Here is a 24047-nt window from a genome sequence, read left to right on the forward strand (position 1 = left end):
GTGTTTAATATATTTTAAAACAATATATTTCTAAGCACAAGATACATAATGACAAAAATTAAAAATGCCCACAAAGAGGGTTATTACTGTGCATGGCAGTTTATTTTTTGATTTGGCAATTTTTTCTAAGTTTTAAGCAGCTGGGGAGAGTAGCAAGTAACGAAATCAGACAGATTTATGGAGCCCACACATGGCAATATTTTGTGTAAAATTAGTCAAAATCATTATACTTGTAGATGAAGAAATGGATTCCAACAAGTTTGCATTTTTTTAAAGAGCAATCATATTTGGTCTCAGTGAACTGGAAGAACTGAGCAATTTATTGGATTAGTTGATCACCAGCATTGTAACTCACAATAAAATCAGAGGAAGTCTGCCAAGCATTGGCTCTCAGAAGATTAGAATAATAATACATTGATTTTCAATATGTAGAATTCAACCCATATTGCAGCCTGTCTTCATATCCAAGGAGCTGAGGGGAAATGAGCCATTAGAAGAATTTTCCACTGAAACTTCTTTGTTTTGCTCTTATGTATTCCTAAAATTTCCTGACAACAAAGGATGGGACAAACATAAATGTGCCTCGTCTTAAGAAAATCCAATGGGCACTACTTCCGTTTTGAAATAGAAAGAAACGGCTGATTCCAGGTCTGGAGCAGGAGCGGTACCAGACAAACCTGAAACATAGAGTAAGGGAGCATGATATAGTGGCCTGTCACAAGGACACAAAATCCAGCTCAAAGGGACCACGAGTCAAATCTAGGACAACCTGAACATCCAAATAATTAAATACTACAATGAATTATAAACCATTGACAAATTAAGAACTTTTGAGTTCATTCCAAACATAAATAGATAAATAGGAGAGATGGGATGGCTCTTGCTAAGAGTGGAATGCGAGAGCCAGCGGTAAATGTGGCGGAGCACTGGGCTTAGCAATTTATTTTTCAGCCGTAGTAGTATTGATTGGATCAGGCAAAAATAATCCATGGATTCTAAATACAGGCAGAAATTGTGATGAGGAGCAGGATACTTCTATGGATTTAAAGTGTCTCTCCACAGACTATCTTGTAAGGGACATTAAAAATGCAGTAACTATAAAGTGAAGAATCAAGTCTCACTCTGCACTTGACTGGTGATAGAAGTTACTGTCACTCATGAAGAACAGATGGACCTTGTATGACTCCAGGTGTGACATTCCTAGAAGGACATCATCTCACGTAGGCAGCATTCCAGCTGAGAATATACATCCTCCATATAATCATGAGGAAATACCAGACAAGTCCCAAAGGAGGGACTTCAAACAAAAGAGGGACTGTATTTTTCCAAAAAGCTAATATCATGAAAAATAAATCAAGGCTGTAGAAATGTTTCAGATCAAAAAAAGTCAGAGACATGACAGGTAATGCAATACCAGAATGCAGATGGGGCAGTGCTGTATGTGACACTGCTAAGTGACAATTGGAGTACAAATTACAGATTAGGTGAAAACATTTGCTGATGTAAAATTTGCCAAAGTTGACAACTGCACTTTGGTTATGTAATAGAATCTTCTCATACTTAGGACATACACATTGGATTATTTATGGGTCAAGGCCATGCTATCTTTAGTTTACCATCAAATGGTTCAGAAAAAAATTAAAAATAGCTAGAGAGATAGATACTTAGATAAATAGTACCAATGATTGAGCAAATGAGGTAAAATATTAAAATCAGGTTAATCTGAGTAAAGAATATATGGGTATTTTTCATATTATTTCTGTTTTCACAATTTGTCTATAAATTTGATGTTATTCCCCAAGTTTTAAAATATATCATTAATCTGGGAAATGTTTGTTTCTCTTGGCAAGGGATTGCTTGCTTGTGAAGAACTCAGCAAATTAATCCCTTGACTTGGGAAATCTACTAGTGCTTTTCAAATATGATTTTGCAAATTAAAATTTGGATGCAAGTTGGGATTATGTTGAGAAGGAAAAGCAAAGGCTAATTTTATTTCTGTTTAGGGGCTATTTGGTTACAAGAAAAACAAACCCATGTTAACCAAAGGCCATTTATTATAAGGAACCGAGAGAAATTCATGAAACCTAACTGTGGGAAGTACTACTGGCCTCATGGGAACTATTACGATGTCAGATTTTCTCTCCCTCTCTCCTTCTCTCCCTCTCTCCCTCTCTCCCTCTCTCCCTCTCTCCCTCTCTCCCTCTCTCCTTCTCTCCTTCTCTCCTTCTCTCCTTCTCTCCTTCTCTCCTTCTCTCTCATCTAGTAATCTCAGGCCAGAGCTACAGAGTTTTCAGATAGAAAAGTAAAGTCACTTCTTCAACAAAGGTTATAGAGGAACTTCCAAATAACAGGGCATGGGGTGTGCAGGCATCCCAAATATTTATTTTTATGTTGAAATTAAAGAAGAATCACTGACCATTGCTCTTTAATTGGTAACTTAATAAATTTAATCTATAATTAATCATTTATGGTAATAATTTAGCTTAAAGTTAATATAAGTTATAAAAATTTTAATTTGAGCTGTGATATGCTTAGAGTTGTCTTTTATAAGCATCACATTGATATAACACGAGAGTAGATTTTAGAGAAGCAAGAGTGAATGTGGGATATAGTTTAGATGCTATTATTATAGTCCAAGCAAAACATGGTTACTTGGGCTGGGATCATAGCAGTGGTGGGAGTGGTCAGATGAGGATGGGTGAGAAACATTTTAAGGGGTACACCTGACAAGCAGTGTTGGATTGAATGTGAGTGATAGGGGAGAGGAAGTTTTCAAGGATGGCTCCCAGGTTTCCAATAGGAGTAAATGATAGGGCCATTTGTGGAGACTGAAAGCATTAGAGGGGTCATATTCAGTCGTGAATTCAACGTGGGTCTTTTTTAGTTTGAGAAACCAAAAAGACACAAATGGAACTCTTAGGTAGCTAGACACACGGGCTTGGGGCTTGGAACACAGAAGACAGAGCTGCTGTAGAGATATCCTCTTGATAAAGATGATAGGTATATGGCATTTGAAGCCGTGGGAATTTATATAGTAACTTCATACGAAAAAGAGGGAGCTGATGTAAGGCATTTGAGCCAGGCATCTGAAGAACTCCCCCAACATTTAAGGACTACATGGAGGGGAAAGACAAAACACTGAGAAGAAATGGCTTGAAACGTAGGGGAGAAATCAGAAGAATGGAGTGCTGTCAAATGCACTGATGGGTTTCAAAAAGAAGCAAGTGGTTAAATATGTCACCATGGTGATAGTCAAGTAAGATAGGGCAGTTATCATTCTTATCCCCGTTGTGCGAATGAGATGCCTGTTAAGGCTCAGAGAGCTTAAGCGACTCACTCAAGATCCTGACGCTATTAGGGGGTGAAGCTGGAGTTTGCACTCGTGCTCCCCGACTCTGATGCCTGTGCTTTTAAGCATTGCCGCATTCATTTAGTCAGCAAGTATTTATTTTGTACCTGCTGCGTATAGCAGATACTGGTGGCAACATGATGAACAAAACCTACACGCTCTAGGCCCCTACTCATGACATTGCAATGTGGTGCACATTGAAAGGTGCAGTTTGTAGGGAATGGATAAAACGGGCTGTGTTCATTTTCTGTTGCTTCATAAGAGATGACTGCAACTTCATGACGTGAAACAATGCCCATCTGTCATGTCACCATCGTGCAGGTCAGAAGTTTGGTGGGGTGGGGGGGGCCTGACGGGTTACATTCAGAGTCACACAGGACCCAGCTCAAGGCTGGCCTGGCCTCGTATCTGGAAGCTCTGGGGAGGAAGCCTTTTCAGGCTCCTGCAGGTTATGGGCAGAAAGCACTTCCTGCTGCCGTAGGACCCAGGTCTCCCATCTCCTTGCTGGCTGTCAGCCAGAGGGGGGCTTCCTCAGCTCCTCGAGGCCTCCTGCAGCTCCTCACCAGGGCGCGCACAGGCCCTTTCACAGTACCCCAGCTCGCCCTTTCAAGGCTGGTGGCAGGAGCCCTCACGGAGAAGCCCCCTCAAGAGTTGAATCTCTCCGACCTCTCTTCTGTGGTTAGCCAGACAAACCTCTCGGTGTTTTAATGACTCATGTGATTAATTTAGGTCCATTTAGATAATCTCCTTCTGGCCATATAACCTGACATAATCATAACATCTCATCGTATCAAGTTCCATCCACACTCAAAGGGGAGGAGACTATGTAAAGGGTGAGAGTCACTGAGAGGCAGTCTTAGAATCCTGCCTGCCTCACAGGCACCGGGCCTTGCTGCTTCCTCCTGTCAGGGACCTCGAATTCGCGCTTTAAAAAGCTTCATTATATGAGAGAGAAGAATGCCCACGGGTGAATAGTTAATTGGCTTGACAGTCATAGCATCAGCATTCCCAGGAAAAAGCCTGGTCTTTCCGTGGGTGCCGGCTTCCAAAGTGGAAACTCGTAAGATGGTCCTGCAGCAAAGAGGACGTGCTTCACTTGCCCAGGACACCACAGATGGGCAGCTTCGCTGCCTTTCTGGGAAGAGGGACCACTGGTGTGCACGGAAGGCCACCCAGGAGGGCGCACTCGTGGGGGAGTCTGAAGAAAGAGCGCAGGGCTGTGGACACAGCATCGCGTTCTCCCGCAGCTGCCTCGTTGCCTCTCCCGGAGAGATCAAGGCAGACCGCTGTCTGGAGATGAGGCGAGTCCAGGATGCGGCTGATTAAGGGAAGACTGCTCTGGGGATGAGCAACACCGGGCACTTACTGCCCAGCCTCCCAGGGAGTCTGCAGTTTGCTGCTTTTCCAGCTGCAGCAAGATGCCCTTTCTGTGGAGAAAGCAAAGGGAGAGACGGGGATATGGACAATGCAGTGAAGAGGGCTGCCAGCCTTTGAGAAGCTGGGGCCTGAACTCTTGGCTTTCAGCTTTGCAAAGCCCTCAAAAGGCCGGAGAAGCATCAGGGGAAATGAATGACAAGCCTCTGACAAGCATGCCATGTATGAGCTGCAAAATTACAAACAGACCTGGCATGCTTACTCAGAAGCCCAGCAGCGCCTGCGCGTTGCTTACTGTTGTTAATAGTCATGGGACGGCAGGCACTCGCTTCGCTGGAACTGGCTTTGGCATTGAGAAAAACCATCATCTGCTCCCCCCTGCATTTGGCTGGTTCAGACCCCCAGGGAGGGACTTTGTTGTTGTATCTGTGTCTCGTGCCTCTTTTGTAGTACAGAGGAATCACGCAGCGGTATCGGTGGCTGTCTGGAAGTGCTGGAGAATGGGGGGAGTGGGGGCCGAAATCTTAACAGGAAGGGCGTTGGGATAAAAGGGCTCAGATACAGACAGGCAGGCCCGGCTGGCTCCAGACCTTTATTCTGCCACCGACTATCTGGGTGATCTGAGACATGTGGATTTCTTCTTTGTGATCCCCAGTAAGCTCCCCTGAGTCCCAGTTCCCCATCTGTAAAATGGGGATGGGGGGAGAAGAAGGGGGAGGGGAGAAGAATGTCTATATAAGTGTTCAAAAAATAATAGAATGGGATCTGAAATGTAGGTAGTATCTCATATTACATTCAAAGGACCTGTTGGCTGCCTACTCAAAAGCCATTCTTCCCACCTTCTTCAGTTTATTTCTCATTTAATCCATTGATGGACAGACTTTTCCATAATTGTACTTTTCACTTTTATTCGACAGCTGTTGCTGTCGTAATGCTGTGTGACAAGCATCCCCAAACCTCTGATTTATAATAACAAACACGTGTTTCGCAGGTCTGTGGGTCAGTGGGTGTTATGCTGGACTCAGCTAGGATTGCCTCTGACTTCACACATGTATTGAATTCAGGTCACACCATGTAGTTCTTCATTTTGGGATCTTTATTTATGTTTCTGCCTGGTATATATTGCTCTCATGGGTATGGAAATATATGCAAACAAACCAATCCATGCAGGTACAATTTAACATCTTGTAGGTGTTGCATTAGTTGTTATTTCATTGGTCAAGTTGGGTCACATGGCCAAGATCAAAGTGGAAGTGGCAGGTATGAATATGCTGCCTTTCTACTGGGAGGCACTAAAAAGTCACGTGGGAAGGGATGTGGACACATAACTTTATTACAAGGAGGAAGTAAGAATTGGCAACAAAACCCCCATTTACCATACATATACTATTGAACTGATTATAACCTTTAATAGCTCTGTCTCTCACAAATTAAAGCCTACAATCATAAATTGGGCATTTGAGACTCTCTGAGTTGTTACCTTTCCATTTTTTTCTCTCATGCCTCCTTATTCACATCAAACTGGTCTGTTTTTGTCCGTGATCATCCATGATCCATTTGTGGTCATATCTCTGTGTTATGTTGATTACATTCATCCATTGAGATAAGTCATACCCTTTCCCAACTAAAGCCCAAGTACCCTTCCTGTACTGGACCATCTATTTGAACTGTTTATTTAGTGGTTAACAATTGTAATCTTGGATGGATTGTCCTTTTTTTATCCCATGTAGAAACCATAACTTTGAATCACACAGAATAACGACCACTAGGAATTATAATTCCTGACTTTACTAGGGGAATATCCACAGGCATACAAGCCAGTAACCATTTTCATTTCCTGGAGGTATAAACTTTTACTGGTAACAGGATCCCCTTTTCCATCAGCCATGGACATTTGGGGCCCTGGATAATGGAAATAAAGTAGTCAAAATGCTCATTAATTTTTGGAGATTTAATTGATGGTATGACATTTGGCTGAACATGAAACTCTCTCTAAAAATGAAATAGATGAACAAGCCTAGTGTAAGAAAGAGAAAAAAACCTTTTCCCACTATAATATTTTATAAAGTAATTACCTCCCAACACTCAGCAAAAAAAGGGGGAGGGCCTGGAAATTGTTAGGCCCCCCTCTGCTGTCTTTATCCTTAACTTGGAAATCTTTACTGTGGGAGGGGCCTTTCCATATTCCACTGTGAGCACTCAGTGTCTAGTAACTTTCAGCTCCAATTTTAGCTTTGGGAAATTGCCTCTGTGTCTAGCATCAATTGGTCAGTGTTCAGATACTTAAAATTACATAAATTGGCAAGGGGAACAGCTTAAAACAAAAGGAATTCAAGTTATCTTAGGGTGACTCTCTTTGATAAGGAAGAAAATGCCCATAAATGCTGCAGTATTGCTTAATTGTGAAGCAATTTGTATTATTTAGGGGGAGGAACAAAGCCAGTGGATAGATAGAGGGATGGATGGATGGATGGATGGATGGATGAATGGATGGAAAGAAAGGAAGGAAGAAGGACGCGGGGAAGGAAGAAAGAAAAGAAAGATTTATCTCAAGAAATTGGTTCATTTGATTGTGGGAGCTGCAAAGCTAGAAATCTGTAGGTCAGCAGACCGGAGCCCCCCAAAACAGTAGATATTGTGGTCTTGAGTCTGAAGGTCATCTGGAGGCAGGATTTCTTCTTCTTTCAGAGCCTCGGTCTTTTCCCTTAAGGCCTCTACCCGATTGGACAAGGCCCATCCACATTAGGATCGGCAAACTACTTTACTCCAAGTTGACTGATTTAAATGTCAGTCACATCTGAAAAGTACCTTCACGGCAACATCTAGGCTGGTGTTACCAAGCAACTAGGTACCATGGCCTGGCCGGGTTGACACATAACATTAACATACAGCTTTGCGATAAGATCCCTGACAGTTAGGCAGGAAGTCCAGTAGGCACCCAGCACTGGCTCCGAGGAAGGAGGGAACACATTTAGCTAGGACCTACTTGCGCTAGACTGTAATAGGTGTCTAGACTCCAACTCCAAATGCTTTCTTACACAAAGTTTTTAGTCCCCCAAAGATCCTGGTAGCTGTTTGCCTTCTCACTTTTTGCCTCTTCCAAACTGCGTTGTAAGAATACCTTCAGGGGCTGTTAGCTGCTTCCTTTTCCTTTCTTTCTTCATCCATCCTGCTCATCTTAAGTAATTCACTTTAATCATGGTTTCTAATTTAATTCTAAATTCCTCCAGACAGGATCTCAATCCTTTACCTTTTCATGCAGCCCATGAAATGAAGAGGGTACTTGGTAATGAGAATTAAGTTACTACACCCATTAAAGATACAGTCCACCTTCATAACCTAATTACCTCCCAAGGGCCCCACTTTAATTTTGTTACAAATCATCCATGTCTTGGTTTGTACAATTAGTGTTGGATCATTGGTGTAAGGGGATTTGAGGAGGGGACACTTGTACTGGGTAAGATTTGAGAACAGGGTATTTCTGAGATTAACTCAAGTTAGATGTAAAATTAAGATAATTAGATAAAGTTACCTAATTATTTATAATTATAAAATTATGGAATTTATGGTCGACTTTTTAAATTGTAATTTAAAGAAGGGAATATTTTATTTTAAATAAATGATAAACAATAGCTTTATTCTAGTAGCATCCATATTAAAGTAGGACTGGTACCCTGAAGAGTAATATCACTGTAAAAGGGTAATACCAATGAAAGTGTTTCATATATTTAAACATTCTACATTTCCCAAGCTATTCATATATTCATATAGCCTCCTTTCTCCAGTTGACAAGGGGACGTGAAGGGGACACTTTCTTCCCAGCATCTGTCAGTCCAGGTTACCCCCCAAGAACCTTCCATCCCAGCCTCTATGGTCCCTTCAGAGCTTGCCTTCTGCTATTTCTGTGCCACTTCAGGGCATCAGCATCTTTGCCAAGGCTGGGAGACACTCTGCCTTGGGTCTAACATTCTGAAAGCACTTGTCCCCAGTCCCCTTGAGATCTTGCCATCTGGCCAGCAGTGGCCCAGCCCAGCCACTGATTGGACTGAGAAGAGTGATCCTTTGCTCAGTTTGGCAAATTTCCCTCCTCTCTGCTTAATCACCAGCCTTCTGTCTCTATTCCCGCCATGTGAAGAACCTCTAGTGCAGCGGTTCTCAACCTGTGGGTCGCGACCCCTTTGGGGGTCGAATGACCCTTTCACAGGGGTCGCCTAAGACTATCAGAAAACAAAAAGATATTTACATTACGATTCATAACAGTAGCAAAATTACAGTTAGAGTAGCAACGAAAATAATTTTATGGCTGGGGGTCACCACAACATGAGGAACTGTATTAAGGGGTCGCGGCGTTAGGAAGGTTGAGAACCGCTGCTCTAGTGTAATCTCATCCAGGATTCTAGATTCTCCAACAAGAACCAGGGTAGGAAGTGTCTTCTGATAAGAGAGGCCCAAATGAGCCCCGCTGCCCCGCTGGCACGGAGAGGAAGAAAGTGTTGGGAGAACTAATTTGAAATCAATGTCTTGTGGCACACGATGCATGCTCTGGTGCATTCTGGGTATTCTTATTGTATTTGTTTCCCCTGCGAGATGGAAATTCCTTCAGATCAGAGTGCTCCACTCCTAACTCCGTATCTTAGTCCATTTGAACTGCTGTAACAAAATACCACAGACTGGGTGGCTTATTAACAACAGAAACTTATTTCTCACGGTTCTGGAGGCTGGAGTTCTGACATCAGGGGGCCAGCATGGTCAGGTGAGGGCTCTCTTCCAGGTTGCAGATGTCTGGTTGTATTCACATGACAGAAGTGGCTAGCTCTGTGGGGCCTCTTATATGAGTATTCACCCCATTCATGAGGGCTGCACCCTCATGACCTAAATCACCTCCCCAAAGCCTCACATTAGTTTTTTTATAAAGACAATACATATTTATGCTAACTCTGCAGAGCTAATTACAAGTTGTATTTCCTGTGTATCCTTTCAGACCTTTCATATATAAATATAAAAACATGAATATGCAAATGTACATCATGTTTTACACAAATGAGATTATAGTATACATAACTCATAATTTATTTTTTTTACACTCAAAATCTTTTCAAATCATCATTTATACATGATATAGATTTATGCATATCTTTATATTTATTCACAATTTGTGATTAGCTCTGGGAGTGAAAAATGGGAGTTTGAGAGATGAAGGGGGGAATTACTTTTAACCTGATACCTCTATATACTGTTTGCATTTTTAGCATAAATATATATTGTCTTTATAATAAGAATGTATTTATAAAAAGGCAAACCAGGGTTTCTTTCTCATCTCTGCCACTATCTGTATCTATATTTTATAGATCTACTTAATTCCTAAATAACTTCCTCTTTTAATCATGAAAGCATTTGCTAAAGTGAATATCTGTCCTATCATTGATGTTTGTCAAATATAGGATGGCTTTCAAATATAGGTTTACCTTATATATTATTTGTTATCAATGAAAATGTCTGCAGCTCATGAGGGGAACACCAAAGCTCACATCAGAGGGTCTGACAAGTGGAAACTGTGCTTCTGGGGAGAAAGAGCGAAAGAAACACTTTGCCATTGGAATATCTTTCCTGGAAATCCTCATTCTTGTTGTTAAATATATTCAACTACAGAAGGAATTGACATGATGTGTTTACCAGTTTCACGAAGGGGTAAGAGAGAGGGAGGAGGCAAAACAGGAAGGTGAACAGTAGGTAAACTGTTGCCTTATGAGAGTTTTGAAAAGAGATTTATATTAAACATAGTTTAGGAAAATATGAAGGTCAGAAGCTACTCTGGACTTGATTCCACGTTAATGTTGACCAAGAAGGATTTAGTGATATAATAGTAATAGAACTTGGGAGAAAATGTTCATATTATTATCAAGTTAATAGCAGTAATGAAAGAGAAATCTGGCTAGAGGTATAGCAGTCATTGGTTTATTAAATTTCACATGTTCACACATTTGAAATGTTATACTTTGCAAATTCATGCTTTTATCCACTAAGCTTCTGGTATGGTGTTCAAATAGCATGGCCCGTAATGGAAAACATGATCTTATTTGTAATGTGCGTTTACTGGTTCAAAAGTTCCCCTTTTAAAAATTATTCAACTTCTATTTTTAAAAAATATATAAGCTTGCTTTGACCTTTTTTTGTTTTATTGTGGCAAAATACACAACAAAATTTACCATTTTAATTATTTTTAAGTGTATAGTTCAGTGGCATGAAGTACATTCACGATACTGGGTAACCCTCACAACTATTCATTTCCAGGACATGTTTGTCATCCCAAATGGAAACTCTGTACCCATTAAATAATAACGCCCCATTCCCTCCTCCCCCAGCCTCTGGTGTCTTCTACTTTTTGCCTCTATGAATTTGCCTTTCTAGGTGCCTCATGTCAGTACAATCATACAATATTTGTCGTTTTGTGTCTAGTTTATTTCACTTAGCATAATGTTTTTAAGATTTATCCATGTTGTAGCATGTGTCAGAATTCCATAACTTTTTGCAGCTGAGAAAGTCCATTGTGCATATATACCACATTAAAAAACCTGTTCATCTCTTGACATGTGTTGTTTCCACCACTGGCGTACAGGTATCTCTGTGATTCCCCCATTTCAGTTCTTTGCAGTCTGTACCTAGGAGTGAAATTGCTGGATCATATGGTAATTCAATGTTTAGCTTTTCGAGAAAACGTCCTGTTTACCACAGTGATTGCATTTTTACATTTTTACAGCATTGCATAAGGGATCCAATCCTCCACATCCTCACCACTACTTGTTATCCCCCTGTCCTCCCTTTTTTTTGGATCATAGCCCTCCTAGTTGGGGTGAAGTGACATCTCACCTTTGATGTGTGTTTCCCAAATGACTGCTGATATTGAGCATCTTCTCACATGCTGATTGACCATTTGTACATCTTCTTTGGAGAAATGTCTATTCAAGTTTTTTGCCTACTTTTCAATTGGTCATTTTACTTTTTGTTGCTGTTGAATTGTCCAGGGTTTACTTTTTCATGTTAACTGCCTCTTTTTGGCCATATATACTGCCAGGAAAATATGCACCTGATCATGTGATTAGAGAGCTTGGGGGCCTTGAGAAACCTTGATGGCTGCAGCATTCCAGATTGGGCTGTCTACGTGGCCCCAGGCTTTATCATATATTGTATTACAGTCACCTTCCAACTTTCTGACAGGTTTCTCTGGTACGCAGGCATTCTAAATGTGCTTAGGAAGTAACCCCCCTACCCCAACAACTCAAATCCAGTGATTATTGGGAGTTAGTGTGTAACTAACTAACTGGGGTGAGATAACTCGGAAGTACAAATCCTACGCTAGATCCCAGAGCTTCCCAACAGGAACTAGAGTATTTACTCATAATGGTAACTAGCGTAATAATAACCTTTTCTTTCTTTTGTTTCCCTGGCACACTTCCCCATTTTCCTGGTATTTCCTGTCATCTCCTCGCAAACAAACAACCTGGACTTGAATCTTGGTCTCATGATCTGCTGCTGGGGAATCCTAGTTAAAACAGAAGCACAGGCTGTATGCAGGGCCCGGATGGGCTGGTACTGTGAGGCTGGGCAGAGTGGGGTAGTTTTAGAACAGCGGTTCTCAACCTGTGGGTCACGACCCCCTTGGGGGTCAAACGACCCTTTCACAGGGGTCGCCTAAGACCATCGGAAAACAAAAAGATATTTACATTACGATTCGTAACAGTAGCAAAATGACAGTTATAGAGTAGCAACGAAAATAATTTTATGGTTGGGAGTCACCACAACATGAGGAACTGTGTTAAGGGGTCGCGGCGTTAGGAAGGTTGAGAACCAACCGCTGTTCTAGAACTTTCATTCAGCTTCTGTCATTCCCAAAGATCTTCTCCCTATGGGCTTCTAAGGTAACTCCTTTGCTTGATGGGGTAGAATGGGGAGACGTGTTAGCAGTGACTTGCTTCAGACTACCAGGAGTCAATTAAGTAGCAGTTGCAACTCCCGATGAGATATTGAAGTCCTTTGCTCTTGTTTTCTATGGAATAACTGCTTTTGGCATATTAGTTTTAGTTTCTGTATACTTTTTCAATACAGTGTCCCTTGGTTAGATGAGAAAGTGGCTTAACAGCAAAGGGTGAACATGACCTTAGAGTAAGATCCTCTTCCAGAATTTTGAGTGATAGATAAATATGACCTCACAGCTAAGAATTTCAGAGGTGATTTGTCACTTACTCCCTGTTACCATTACGATTTCCACCTTTCAGTTGCAAAATCTGAGACTTACTATCTAAAACATAGTAAGCACATAATAAATCTTAGCTATTTTCAGTATATTAAAAGTTTTGATTCTATAATTTAAATATTATTTCAATCAATGAATGGGACATAGACAAAAGGCTGGCTTCTCAGACTTGCATTTGCAACAAAAGTGGAAGGAATAACTAATATGCTAGTTAAAAGGCTCAGGTTTCAAATATCTCGACATTTTTAATTTGGGCAAAAAAAAAATTACAGCACAAGTATAGGATGTGGGAGCCCTGGCTAGACAGCAGTTGACCGCAAATTTTCTGTGAGCCAGCAGTGTGATGTGGTTACTCTAATGCAATGTCCAGCATCATTCTAAGAAGGCATCTGACCAGAAGATGGGTGTACTTCTCCGTGGCCAGATCAAATGTGCTCATTGAAGGACTAACATTTAACGAGAGATCTTGCTGAAGTAGGAAGCTACCAGATGATTTTCAGAATAGTAGAATGTTCTGGAAGGCCTGCTGTGTGAGGAACACTTGAGAGCACCAGTGTTTATTCATCTGGGTCTGGGAGGTACAGTGTAATTGTGAGCTTTGGAATCAGACCGGAATTGAAACTCAGTTTTTCTGCATTTGTAGCTTTGTCACCTTGGGCAAGATACTTCCCGCACCCCTGTTCCCTTTTCTTTAAAGTTGGGACACTAATACGGACCCTTACAATCCTATAACATCCAAAAGAGACATTATATGCGAAGTACTCAGCATAGTCCAGATGTGTAGTAAATAGCGGTTTTCGTCCATTCACATATTCACAGGGTTGTCATACAAGTAATTAGTGCCCTCCTCCCCCAAAGACAGAATCAGTCGGTAGTAGTTACAGGGGAGTAAGTTTTAGTTCAATATTAGGACTAGCCTACAAATTATTTGATTGTCTTACAAAATGCAGATGCCTCAAAAATCTGGCCTCTGCCTTGAACTCCAGACTTGTTTAGCCGACTCTCTATATGGCGGACATCTCCAACATAATGTGGTCACAGCAAAATTCTTGGGTCACCTACGTTGCCTGCAAACCTGCTCAGCCCTCAGTGTTCCACACCTCAGTCAATTGTATTATACCACCTGCTCAGTTGTTCAAATCAAATATCTTGGAGTTGTATGTAATTCTCTCTCTCACTCCCCTACCCCTACCCCAAGTCACACAGTCAATCTAGCTGGGTTTGTCAACCCTAATCCCCAAATACACCCTAAATCCATCTGCTTCTAGCTCCAGGATTACCGCCACAGTCCAAGCTGTCAAAATCTTTTCTCTGATTTAGTACAATAGCCTCGTCACTGGGTTTCCTTCTTCTACTCCTGCTTCTTTGAATCTCATTCTCTACACATGAGCAGCATTTTAAAGGCTCCTGTTTAATAGTTTCCAACTGCACTTAGACTAGAACCCACAATCCTTATTGCAGCCAGAGAAGCCCAACATAGAGTAGCCTTTGCCCACCCGTCCAGCTTTGTCTACCAGCACCCTGGATCTAGTCCCCCAATTTCGTGTCACATTATTTATGTCCCCTCTTTCTTTGCTAGGCCGAGCTGATGGCCACCTTAGACTCTTCATCTCAGCTGTTTCCTCTGCTTCAAACACTCTTCGCCCTGAACTCCAGTGTCACCTCCTACAAGAGGCCATCCTCCATCACACAATCTTCAGTAGTTACTCACTCACTGTCTCATGATTTTCCTGTTTGCTACTTTATTCCCCACATCCATCGAATTGCTAAAAGCATGTATTTAGTACACAGATGCATGAATGGTGGAACTAAATGCTCCATGAAATAGCAGTAATGGAAATATATGAGTATGCTTTCTTTGGTTATCATATATTAGCAGATATTATAGAAAGGATTCCTGCCATAGATGACTACTGGGATTTTTTTCTAATCCACAGATTCTATGCTCTTATTGACAGTTTCCATCTTCAGTAGCTAAAGAGTTGTTTTAAGTGTGAAGAAAACAATGATTTGCTTTGTGTATTATTTTAAAAATGTAATTAAAAAGGGAAAAAGAATGTAGAGAAGAAAAGTACCTTTAGGGCAAGTATAAATTTGAAAATGGGTGTACCAACACACTTGCTATCAGTTAATTAGTTGATTTATATGAGTTTATTTAGTCAATAGCCCTGAGAGAAATATCACATAGATTCCTAAGCACTGACAGCTACGGATGTTCATCTACACCTAAGCTTCTACCATGTGCAGTTTTATCACTGTGTCTGTCTCAGATGTTGAAATTTATGCTTTTCTATAAAAATCAAAAAGCAGATTCATTCTCTTCCATAGACTTCATCTGTTCTTTGTTTCAACTGTATAAATATTATTTGCATGTCATGGGTTTCTGACTTCTACTGGTGGAGACCAACCAAATCGATTACCCATGAGCTGCTCAATTTGCAATCATTTAAAATTCCAGACTCTCTCTGGCACAGAAAAAGAACAATGGAAACTTGTCGTAGAGCTCTCTCATGGCCTGTTGTTTTCCCTTCATTTTTCTTTTTCTTTTCCCTTTTCATCCCCACCAGTTTCTCCCTTTTCCTTTCTGCATGTCCCATGGGTCCCTTAGGGAAACTCTTTCACTAGCCATCTCATTTTTGGTCACCACATAAAAACAAGTGATCCTTCCACGAAACCTTCAAGTTCACTGGTTGGTAAACTTTCAGTCTGCTGAGTGCAGGTGTTCCAGTTTCAAAGGAGGAAGATGGGGACCAAGGGATGTTACTGTCATGTGAGCAGCATGCGGTTTGTCTACCAAGTGGCAGCGTCTTTCACTCTCACTCTCCCAGCACAGCTCCGGGGGCAACCTGATCTGTCTTTAATCTACTCCGACCACAGAGCAAATGTTTTAAATAAAATCTCTGCATGAGTGAGTCACTACTCCTCTGGCTTTTATATGACATACCGAGGAGTGATGGTTTACTTTGCCTGAGTAACAAAATTAATATAAGAGAAACATTTTTGTTATGTGGTATCTTAAAAAAAAATACAGAAAGAAGAAAGAAGAGACATATGGGCCTGAGCGGTAAAATTTGGATGAAAAAGTTCCACTTGACACAAGGAAAATAATGAAAAAAATGTAGTAAATTTTCTTGGCAGAGAACGGTAAAAAAAAAAAAAAATCAACAGGAAGAAGCAGGAAAAAAAAACCGCACTTTCACTAAACAGCTGCATAGACTCTGATAATGCCACTTACGTAAGGTCATAATCTCTAAGAAGCTTCATTTCTATTATCATTTTTAAAAGATGTTTTATATCCCCAAACTTTTCAATTTATAGGGTGCTTGTGTAATTGATGGAGTCTGCATTACAGTAGAGGAACGTGTTGATGCTTTTTTGTCTCTCCTCAGAGATCTGGTTAATAGATAAGTGCAGACAGTAGTGGTTGCCCTCCTCTGGCTAGGATGGATGAGATGTCTACATGAAAGTTTTTTACTATTTTGTCTGACCCGAACATCCAACTTCTGTAATATCAGCTCAGTTTTTCATGGCTCTGAAGCCCAGACCAAACTTTTTACATCTAATGAAAGGAGTGTGACCTGAAGACATGCAAGGGTATTTATTCCGGGTGCCTCAGTGACCACTTATGCATATGGAGTAGTTTGTGTAGCAATTTAATTTTTCCATGAATTGATTCTGATTCCAAAATGAAAGGGACTCTCATTTGGTTCGAATCTTGCCTTCGTCTATGGAAGACAACTGATAAAAACAAGGCTTTTCTCGCCTAGCTTGGCAAATCTTGTAAGGAAACAGGAGCCGGCAGGCTGAGGGAAGGTCAAAGAGAGCTGTGAAGCTTAATATTGGAGAGAGGGCAGGCTTTACGTGTGTCCCGCCTCTGTAGGCATGGGTCGGCTGAGTTCTGCAGCTATTAGCTGTGTCATTGCGGACAAGTTACTTTTCCTCTTGGAGACTCATTTCCCACATCTCAACGTGAGGCTAATCGTCCTGTCTTCTTCCATACAGCAGGATCATCGACATCATGTCTTCAGAGTATTAGCATATTTCTGGCATAATCAATGTGCAATTGATGAGTCAGTAAATGCTGTTTATCATAAAATGGTTGCTGAGAGCATCTTTCAAAGGCCCTTTCTCTCTCTTCTGCCTGGTAGGATATTTACAAGCAATTTTTTCTTCTGTAACTCAGGAGGCAAGGGTTGATGCTGTATATAAGTAGCAGCTCTGTTATGCTTTGTAGTTGAAATATTGGGTCGTCGGGAAAGTCATGACATGTTTTTCTATGTTTTTCAATGCAAAAATGTGTTATGACTTTCCCGACAACCAACAGATGCAATTTTCACTCTACAAATTCAGTGGAAAAAATTAAATTATTCTTACAAAATTTGATGAAATTTGACTCTTAGTTTCTCACATACTGGCTTAGCCAGAAATTGAATCTAAATCAAAGTTGGGGACCCTTGGGGGTGGAATGATCTGTACTGGCGTTAGACTGTTCAGACCTTTCAGGGGATAACCCTGGCGTGGGCCCTTGGTTGGGGGAGGGGGAGCATTGTTCTGAAGCTTCTTGTCAGCTTGGACATGGACATCTTTGCCAAGACCTGGCCCTCTAGTGTTTTGAGTTCAGCCTCCCTCACTGGACCCATTTTGCCCACTGCGGTCTGGCCATTTTCCAGGAAGTCGAGAGGAAACAGGTTTAGGATTCCTACTATTCATAGGATTCTAAGATCCCTGTGTCATACCCACATTTTGGGAAACACACTTTTCCCTCTTTCTCTCTGCTCCTGTCTCTCATTTTCTCCAGTATCCCCCTCACTTCTCCCACTCCACATGAGGATTACCTGCTACAATCTATTCATTCAGGATTCTGAGAAGATAAGCCAGAAAGTGAAGCCATCTTGAACAACTTCAGATTTTTCCCTGCCACACAAACCCTATCAGACATGGGAACAGTAGCATTTGATGATTTTCTTGTATGGAGACATATGGAATAAACAGAGTACATGTTTTATTACCATAAATTAGCTTGCCAAATGCCAGTTTAAAGGATGATCAAAGGGGTTCTTTGGAAGTGTTGTTTTCTATTTGCTTTATACAAATTTAAAATGGTAGACACATTCCTTACTTAGGATGAGGAGCAGGGTGGTTGGAGAAGAGAACTCAGCTGTGAATTTTTTTTATTTAAAGAAATTCTTATTTTAGAATAGGTTTGGATTGACAGAAAAATTGTGAAGATGGTCCGGAGGGTTCCCATATACCCCACATCCAGTTTTCCTTGTCATTGACGTCTTACGTTAGTGTGGTACATTTGCCACCATTCTGTCTCTAGTTTGCGAATGAAACAGTTGATATATTATTATTAACAGAAGTCCATATAGCATTGAGATGTCCCTCATTTTGACCTGTTGACCTTTTTAGGATCTCATCCATGCAGGATATCACATTACATTTAGCTGTTCTGTCTTCTTGGGTTCCTCTTGATTGTGACAGTTTTGTAGGCTTTTCTTGCTTTTGATGACTTTGGCAGTGTCGAGGACTACTGGTATATTGTAGCATCTGCTATCTTGCAATTTTTCCGATATTTTTTTCAAAGCTATACTGGGGTTATAGGTTAGAAGTAGAAGACAGTTGAAGTAAAGGGTCCTTCTCATCACATCATGTTGAGGGTACATGCTGGCAACACGACTTACCACTGTTCCTGCCAACCTAGATTTTCTGGCTGAGGTGGTGGTTTTCAGGCTTCTCAACTGGAACGTTACTCCTTGTTTTCCTTATACTTTCCATCCTGTGCTTGGAAGGAAGTCACTCTGCGCAGCTCAGTTTTATGGGGTGGACAGTTTTGCTTCATCTCCTTAAGGGGGAAAGACCTCTATAAAATATTTGGAATTCTGCATGGGAGACCTATCTATTATCCCCTGTTTATTCATTTATTTATTTATTCAATGACTTATTTATTACAGTATGGGCTTATGGTTATTTGTTTTACATGTTGGACTATAATCCAATGTTATGTTATTTATTTTGTTCACATTATTCCAGTTTTTACATTTAACAAAATTCCCTATGCCTACCCCATCCCTTTTATGAAAAAAATGATATGTAGGAACACCTTTAAGATTGAATTCTAATTTCTGTAACCACACTTAATGCCAGGTGATTTTTAGGACTGAGGAAAGCAAATAAACAGGTGTTGCCAATTTTTGAATGCATCCGTTAACTTGGATTTGAAGTCGTGAGCTCAACATGACCCTCTTAAGATTTTCAAGTTAGTTTACATTTGGCAGATGACCACTTCCTGTTTTTACAGGCAAAAGAATCCTCTACAAAGGTCTGAAATATCAAATGGCTCTAAAAAGCAAAATTTGGTTGCTAGAAGTTAAGGGATTAGATATAGATGGAGTTGATTGCCTTAAAAATGTATGTAAATTGTGAAATTAAGGTATAAGAAGATTCAAGGCATAGCCCATTTGAGGTTGTTCCCCCTCCCCATCTCAGAACTTTTGAAAAATAGTGTGAGATATTTGAGCATTACCGACGTCATGCTACGAGTATCTTCTAGTAAGTCCTTATAGTATCCTCTGAAACTTAACATTTAATACTCATAACTTTAAAAGCATTTAATAAAATTGTGGACCAGGGTCATCATATTTAGCTCTAGAAATAGGTTGATTAAGGCAGATAATTACCTGGTACTTCATGTGTGAACATATATGTTAAGTTTTTGTTGTTGTTGTTGTTGTTTTAGCTGAGCCATCCTGCCACCTGTTGGCAGCTCAGTGGCAGCTCAGCTCAGGCCGGGAATCGAACTGTCGACCCTGTTGCTTAGAGCTCGCGCTCTTGAGTGAGCTCTTAACCAACTGAGCCGCTCGGCCCACCCCTTATGTTATGGGTTTTTTTTTGTTGGTTTGTTTGTTTTAAGATTTTTATTGGGGAATTGGGAGGATGGGAACAGCGCTGGAGAATTGGGGGAAGGGGCAACAGACAAGTTGCTGTCCTTTTGTTCTTCAGTCTGGTTGTGGAGGACGTTGCTTCACTGGCCAAAGTTGGCACCATCATTGCGCTCTTCCTGGACGAGGCAGATCAGTAGCTGGCTTCTGGACGGCCGCTCACTGCGGCTGCTGGCCGCTCACTGTGGCTGCTGGCCACATACGGTAGCCCATGGCAATCCACTGCCACAGGGACTGCAGCCTATGCCGTCGCTGGCAACTCACGGCAGCTCAGCTCCATGTTGAGCTGTTGTTCAGCATCTTAGCTGTGGAGGGCAGTGTCACTGGCCCTTATATGTGGGATCCGAACCGGGGCCCTCTGGCATCCCAAGCCAGTTCTTAACCATTGCGCCAGTTGGCCGGCCCTTGTTATGTTTTATATACAGATTCTTCTGGTTTCTGGTTTTATTCAAGATAGAATAATGCAAACCTATCCCCCCTTCTCCCCCACCCCCCCCCCCCCCCCACCACAACTAAAAATATTTGGGTAAAATACAACTCCTGCAAGACACTTAAAAGTAAAAATCAGAGGAGATGTGGAATAGAGTAAAACACTGGAGATGTGACCCACAGGGGGCTGTGTTTTCTAGTTTGCACCCCATCTGTGCAACAGTGGCATGAGAAGTGAGAACTCCAGTGGTGATCCACCTGGGTAGATACCCAGAGGGACTAGAAAAAGGTGCCCCTGTGATCTTAATAGTGGGGGAGCCTCGCTTGCTTTCTTCTTTTTCTCTCTTGCTCTGAGGGTAAGCTTCCATCACAGAGAAGCATGGTGCTCTCAGTGCAAGCAGCTAAAACTCAGAGAGTAGCCCTATGTTTCTGGCCTGAGCAACAAGGAAAAGAGGCCTATGAGCGTGTGAGAGGAGGGACATCCCCGAGAGAAGCTAACTAGAGAACATGACCCCTGGTTCTGGGTCTGAACCTGCACTCATCCTGGCTTACCTCTGAGCAGCACATTCGTGAGGCAGATCCAAAGAAAACATAGCAAAGCCTTTGAGAACTAGATATTTAAACTACAATATATTTGAAAATGAATGAAATTCAAGATATCAACAAACTGAAGAAGAAAAATCTATGATCTATTTGATAATATTCAACATCTGCTCATGATAAAAACTCTCACAAACTAGGGTTAGAATGGGACTTCCTTAACCTAGTAATGAGCATCTGTAAAAGGCCGACAGCTTCCATCATCCTTAACGGTGATAGACAAGAGCCTTTCACTCTAAGACTGGGCCTAAGGCAAGGATATCCTCCTCAGTACTCCTGTTCTACGTCATGCCAGAGGTCTTGGCCAGGGCAGCCATGCAAGTATAGGGAGCAAAAGGTGTGGAGATGAAAAGGAAGAAATAAAAGTGTTAACACTGGAAGATAACCTGATTACTCCAAAAAGTAATACATGAGTTTAGCAAGTTTGCAGAATATGAAGCCACTATGCAATAATCAACTGTATTTCCATATACTAGGCTGAAAAATTATAAATTTCAAAATAGTGCCATTTACAATAGCACCAAAACTCTAAATACTTAGGTATTTCAGTGGCACACAACCATTTAATTTGTTAATTTATTTTCTCAGAGAATGTATATGAACAGGTAACGACCCAAGCATGGTAAGTGGTTGAATGGGCCTGGCTGAAAAATACTTGGAGAGGAATTTTAACCAAACCCATAGGTTAATTTAGAACTGGAAGTGTGAACATGGGAGTGAATTTCACTCATTGTTTTTTAGAAAGAGGCAATCCCATACTTTTGAAGGTTGTTTTAAAAGCAGACATTTAAGCCTAAGAAAGCTGTCCAATTCTATAGCCTATAGCCTCCAAACTGAACCCATGACCTAGGATAGAGATTTTCAGACTGTCTTCCATGGAGCCACAAGGTTTTGTAGCACTGCCTCAGGGTCAGGGTCAAGGGTACGTCTGTGTGTGCTCATGTATATGTGAGTGAATGGGGTATGTGCATGTAAGTGCACGTGTGTAAATGAGGGTATGCATGTGAATGTGTGCAAATGTGAGTGAATGGAGGTGTGTGCATGAGTGAATGGTTTTGTGCATTTAAATGAATAACTGTATGTGTGTGTGTGTGTATGTGCGTGTGTGTGTGTGTGTGTGTGTGTGTGTGTGTGTGTGTGTGTGTATCGGGTAGTGAGAAGCTGTCTAATTAGGTTCTGCCTACATTTCCGTTTCCTCCACCATCTTGGTCCCAGCAGCTTTGTTCTATTTGTTTTTTATTGGAGTTCCAAATAAGATTTTTTTTGTAAAAAAACAAAGTTTCATGGCCAAAAATAATTATGAAGACCACAGATCAATTAAACAAAGAGAAGACCAGTGACATTGACAGGGACCCCCAGACAGGCAGCAAGTAGGCGGCAAGGACCTGCTCCCGAAGCTGGCACTGGCCAGAGCTGAGGCATTTTTCCATTACCTATCGGGTGATTTGGGCTTGAGGACAGGAGCCTTAACTACTGAGGAATTACAGGACTGCTAGGGAGTTCAGTTGTTGATAGGAAAATTATAGGGAACTAGTCGGTAACGTCATTGAGGCAAGAACACATTTTGTGTTAAATTGGGCTGTGAAGGTCTGAACCATAACCATCAGAAATATGATCCAGTAAACTATGGCTTGGAAACAGCTTTGGGCCCAAGGGCCGGGAGGGGCCAGATCTGCAGTGGGATAATATCCCTATGCAGTGCCCTCCACAGAGTGGGTCTTGGAGTATTTTATTAGCATCACCTGGGCAGTTGATTTAAAATGCAGGCCCTGTGCTCCTCCACCAATTCAATGCACCAGGACCCCGGGCAGCCTGGGATCAGAAACCTGCTCTTTCTAACAAAAGTGCGTCCTGGTGAATCTGATGCCCTCTTAAGTGTCAGAACAACTTGTCAAGTTTCTCCGAATTCCTTGTTGCTAAGAATCATGCCTGGTGCTTGTGAAGCAGTCAGGTTCTCAGGCCCATTCCCTAAGATTCCTGGGTCAGATGCAGCTGGTGTAGGCATATGCGAGGCTCTTCTTATCGTAGATACAGGCACTGAGGGTAGCGACGTGAAGAGTCAAGTTTGCAGAATTTCTGGCTTTTCTTGAAGAGCTATTGTAATATTACAGCTAACTCCCAAAGATTATTGAAAAAATTATTTTCAGATTTTCTTTTTCTCACTAGGAATAGTTTCACAAAAGTGTCATTATAAACAGTGTCGTGAGATTGGGACAGAAATCATGTATGACATGAAGTATTGGTTTTGGTGGAGAAGACAAGGGGGGGTCCTTGAAATTATTTGCACAAATATGACACGCAATGACATATGCAAATTAAATCAGCCGACATCAAATGTCATTGCTTTTCATGTTTGCTCAGAAGACAATTTATTAACCTCAAGGGAAGCTTCATTTAGGTGTAGCTCAGAGCTATTAAAATTTTTTTTGGTTGTGCATTTCTGTTGGAAACTTACTGGATAAAAGCAAGGACTGTTCCCAAAAGGAGACTTGGATATATGCTCCTTTGTCTCAGGTGAGTGAGTGGGACATATAAAAACAAAAAGGTATTTGCCAAAGCACCTCCACCAGTACTTGTGAAACTGTACCGTGTGTAGGAATCGCCTGGGGATTTGGAGAAAGTGCAGATTCTGATTTGGTAGGTCTGCAATGGAGAGGAAGTGTCTGCATTTCTAATCAGCCCCCAGGTGGTGACTTGTGGCTAGTCTTCTGACCATACTTTGAATAGCAAGGGGCTAGAACAGCGGTTCTCAACCTTCTTAACGCCGCGACCCCTTAATACAGTTCCTCATGTTGCGGTGACCCCCAACCATAAAATTATTTTCGTTGCTACTCTATAACTGTAATTTTGCTACTGTTATGAATCATAATGTAAATATCTTTTTGTTTTCCGATGGTCTTAGGTGACCCCTGTGAAAGGGTTGTTCGACCCCCAAAGAGGTCGTGACCCACAGGTTGAGAACCGCTGGGCTAGAACATAACACTCCGTTCTGAGGGGCGGGAGTGAGGAACTTTTATCTCCCCAGCTTTATTGATGTATAACTGACATTGTGTAAGTTTCAGGTGGTGATTTGAAATATGTATATATTGTGACATGATTAGCA

Source organism: Hipposideros armiger, unplaced genomic scaffold, assembly GCF_001890085.2.
Source record: "Hipposideros armiger isolate ML-2016 unplaced genomic scaffold, ASM189008v1 scaffold_562, whole genome shotgun sequence".
NCBI lineage: Eukaryota > Metazoa > Chordata > Mammalia > Chiroptera > Hipposideridae > Hipposideros > Hipposideros armiger.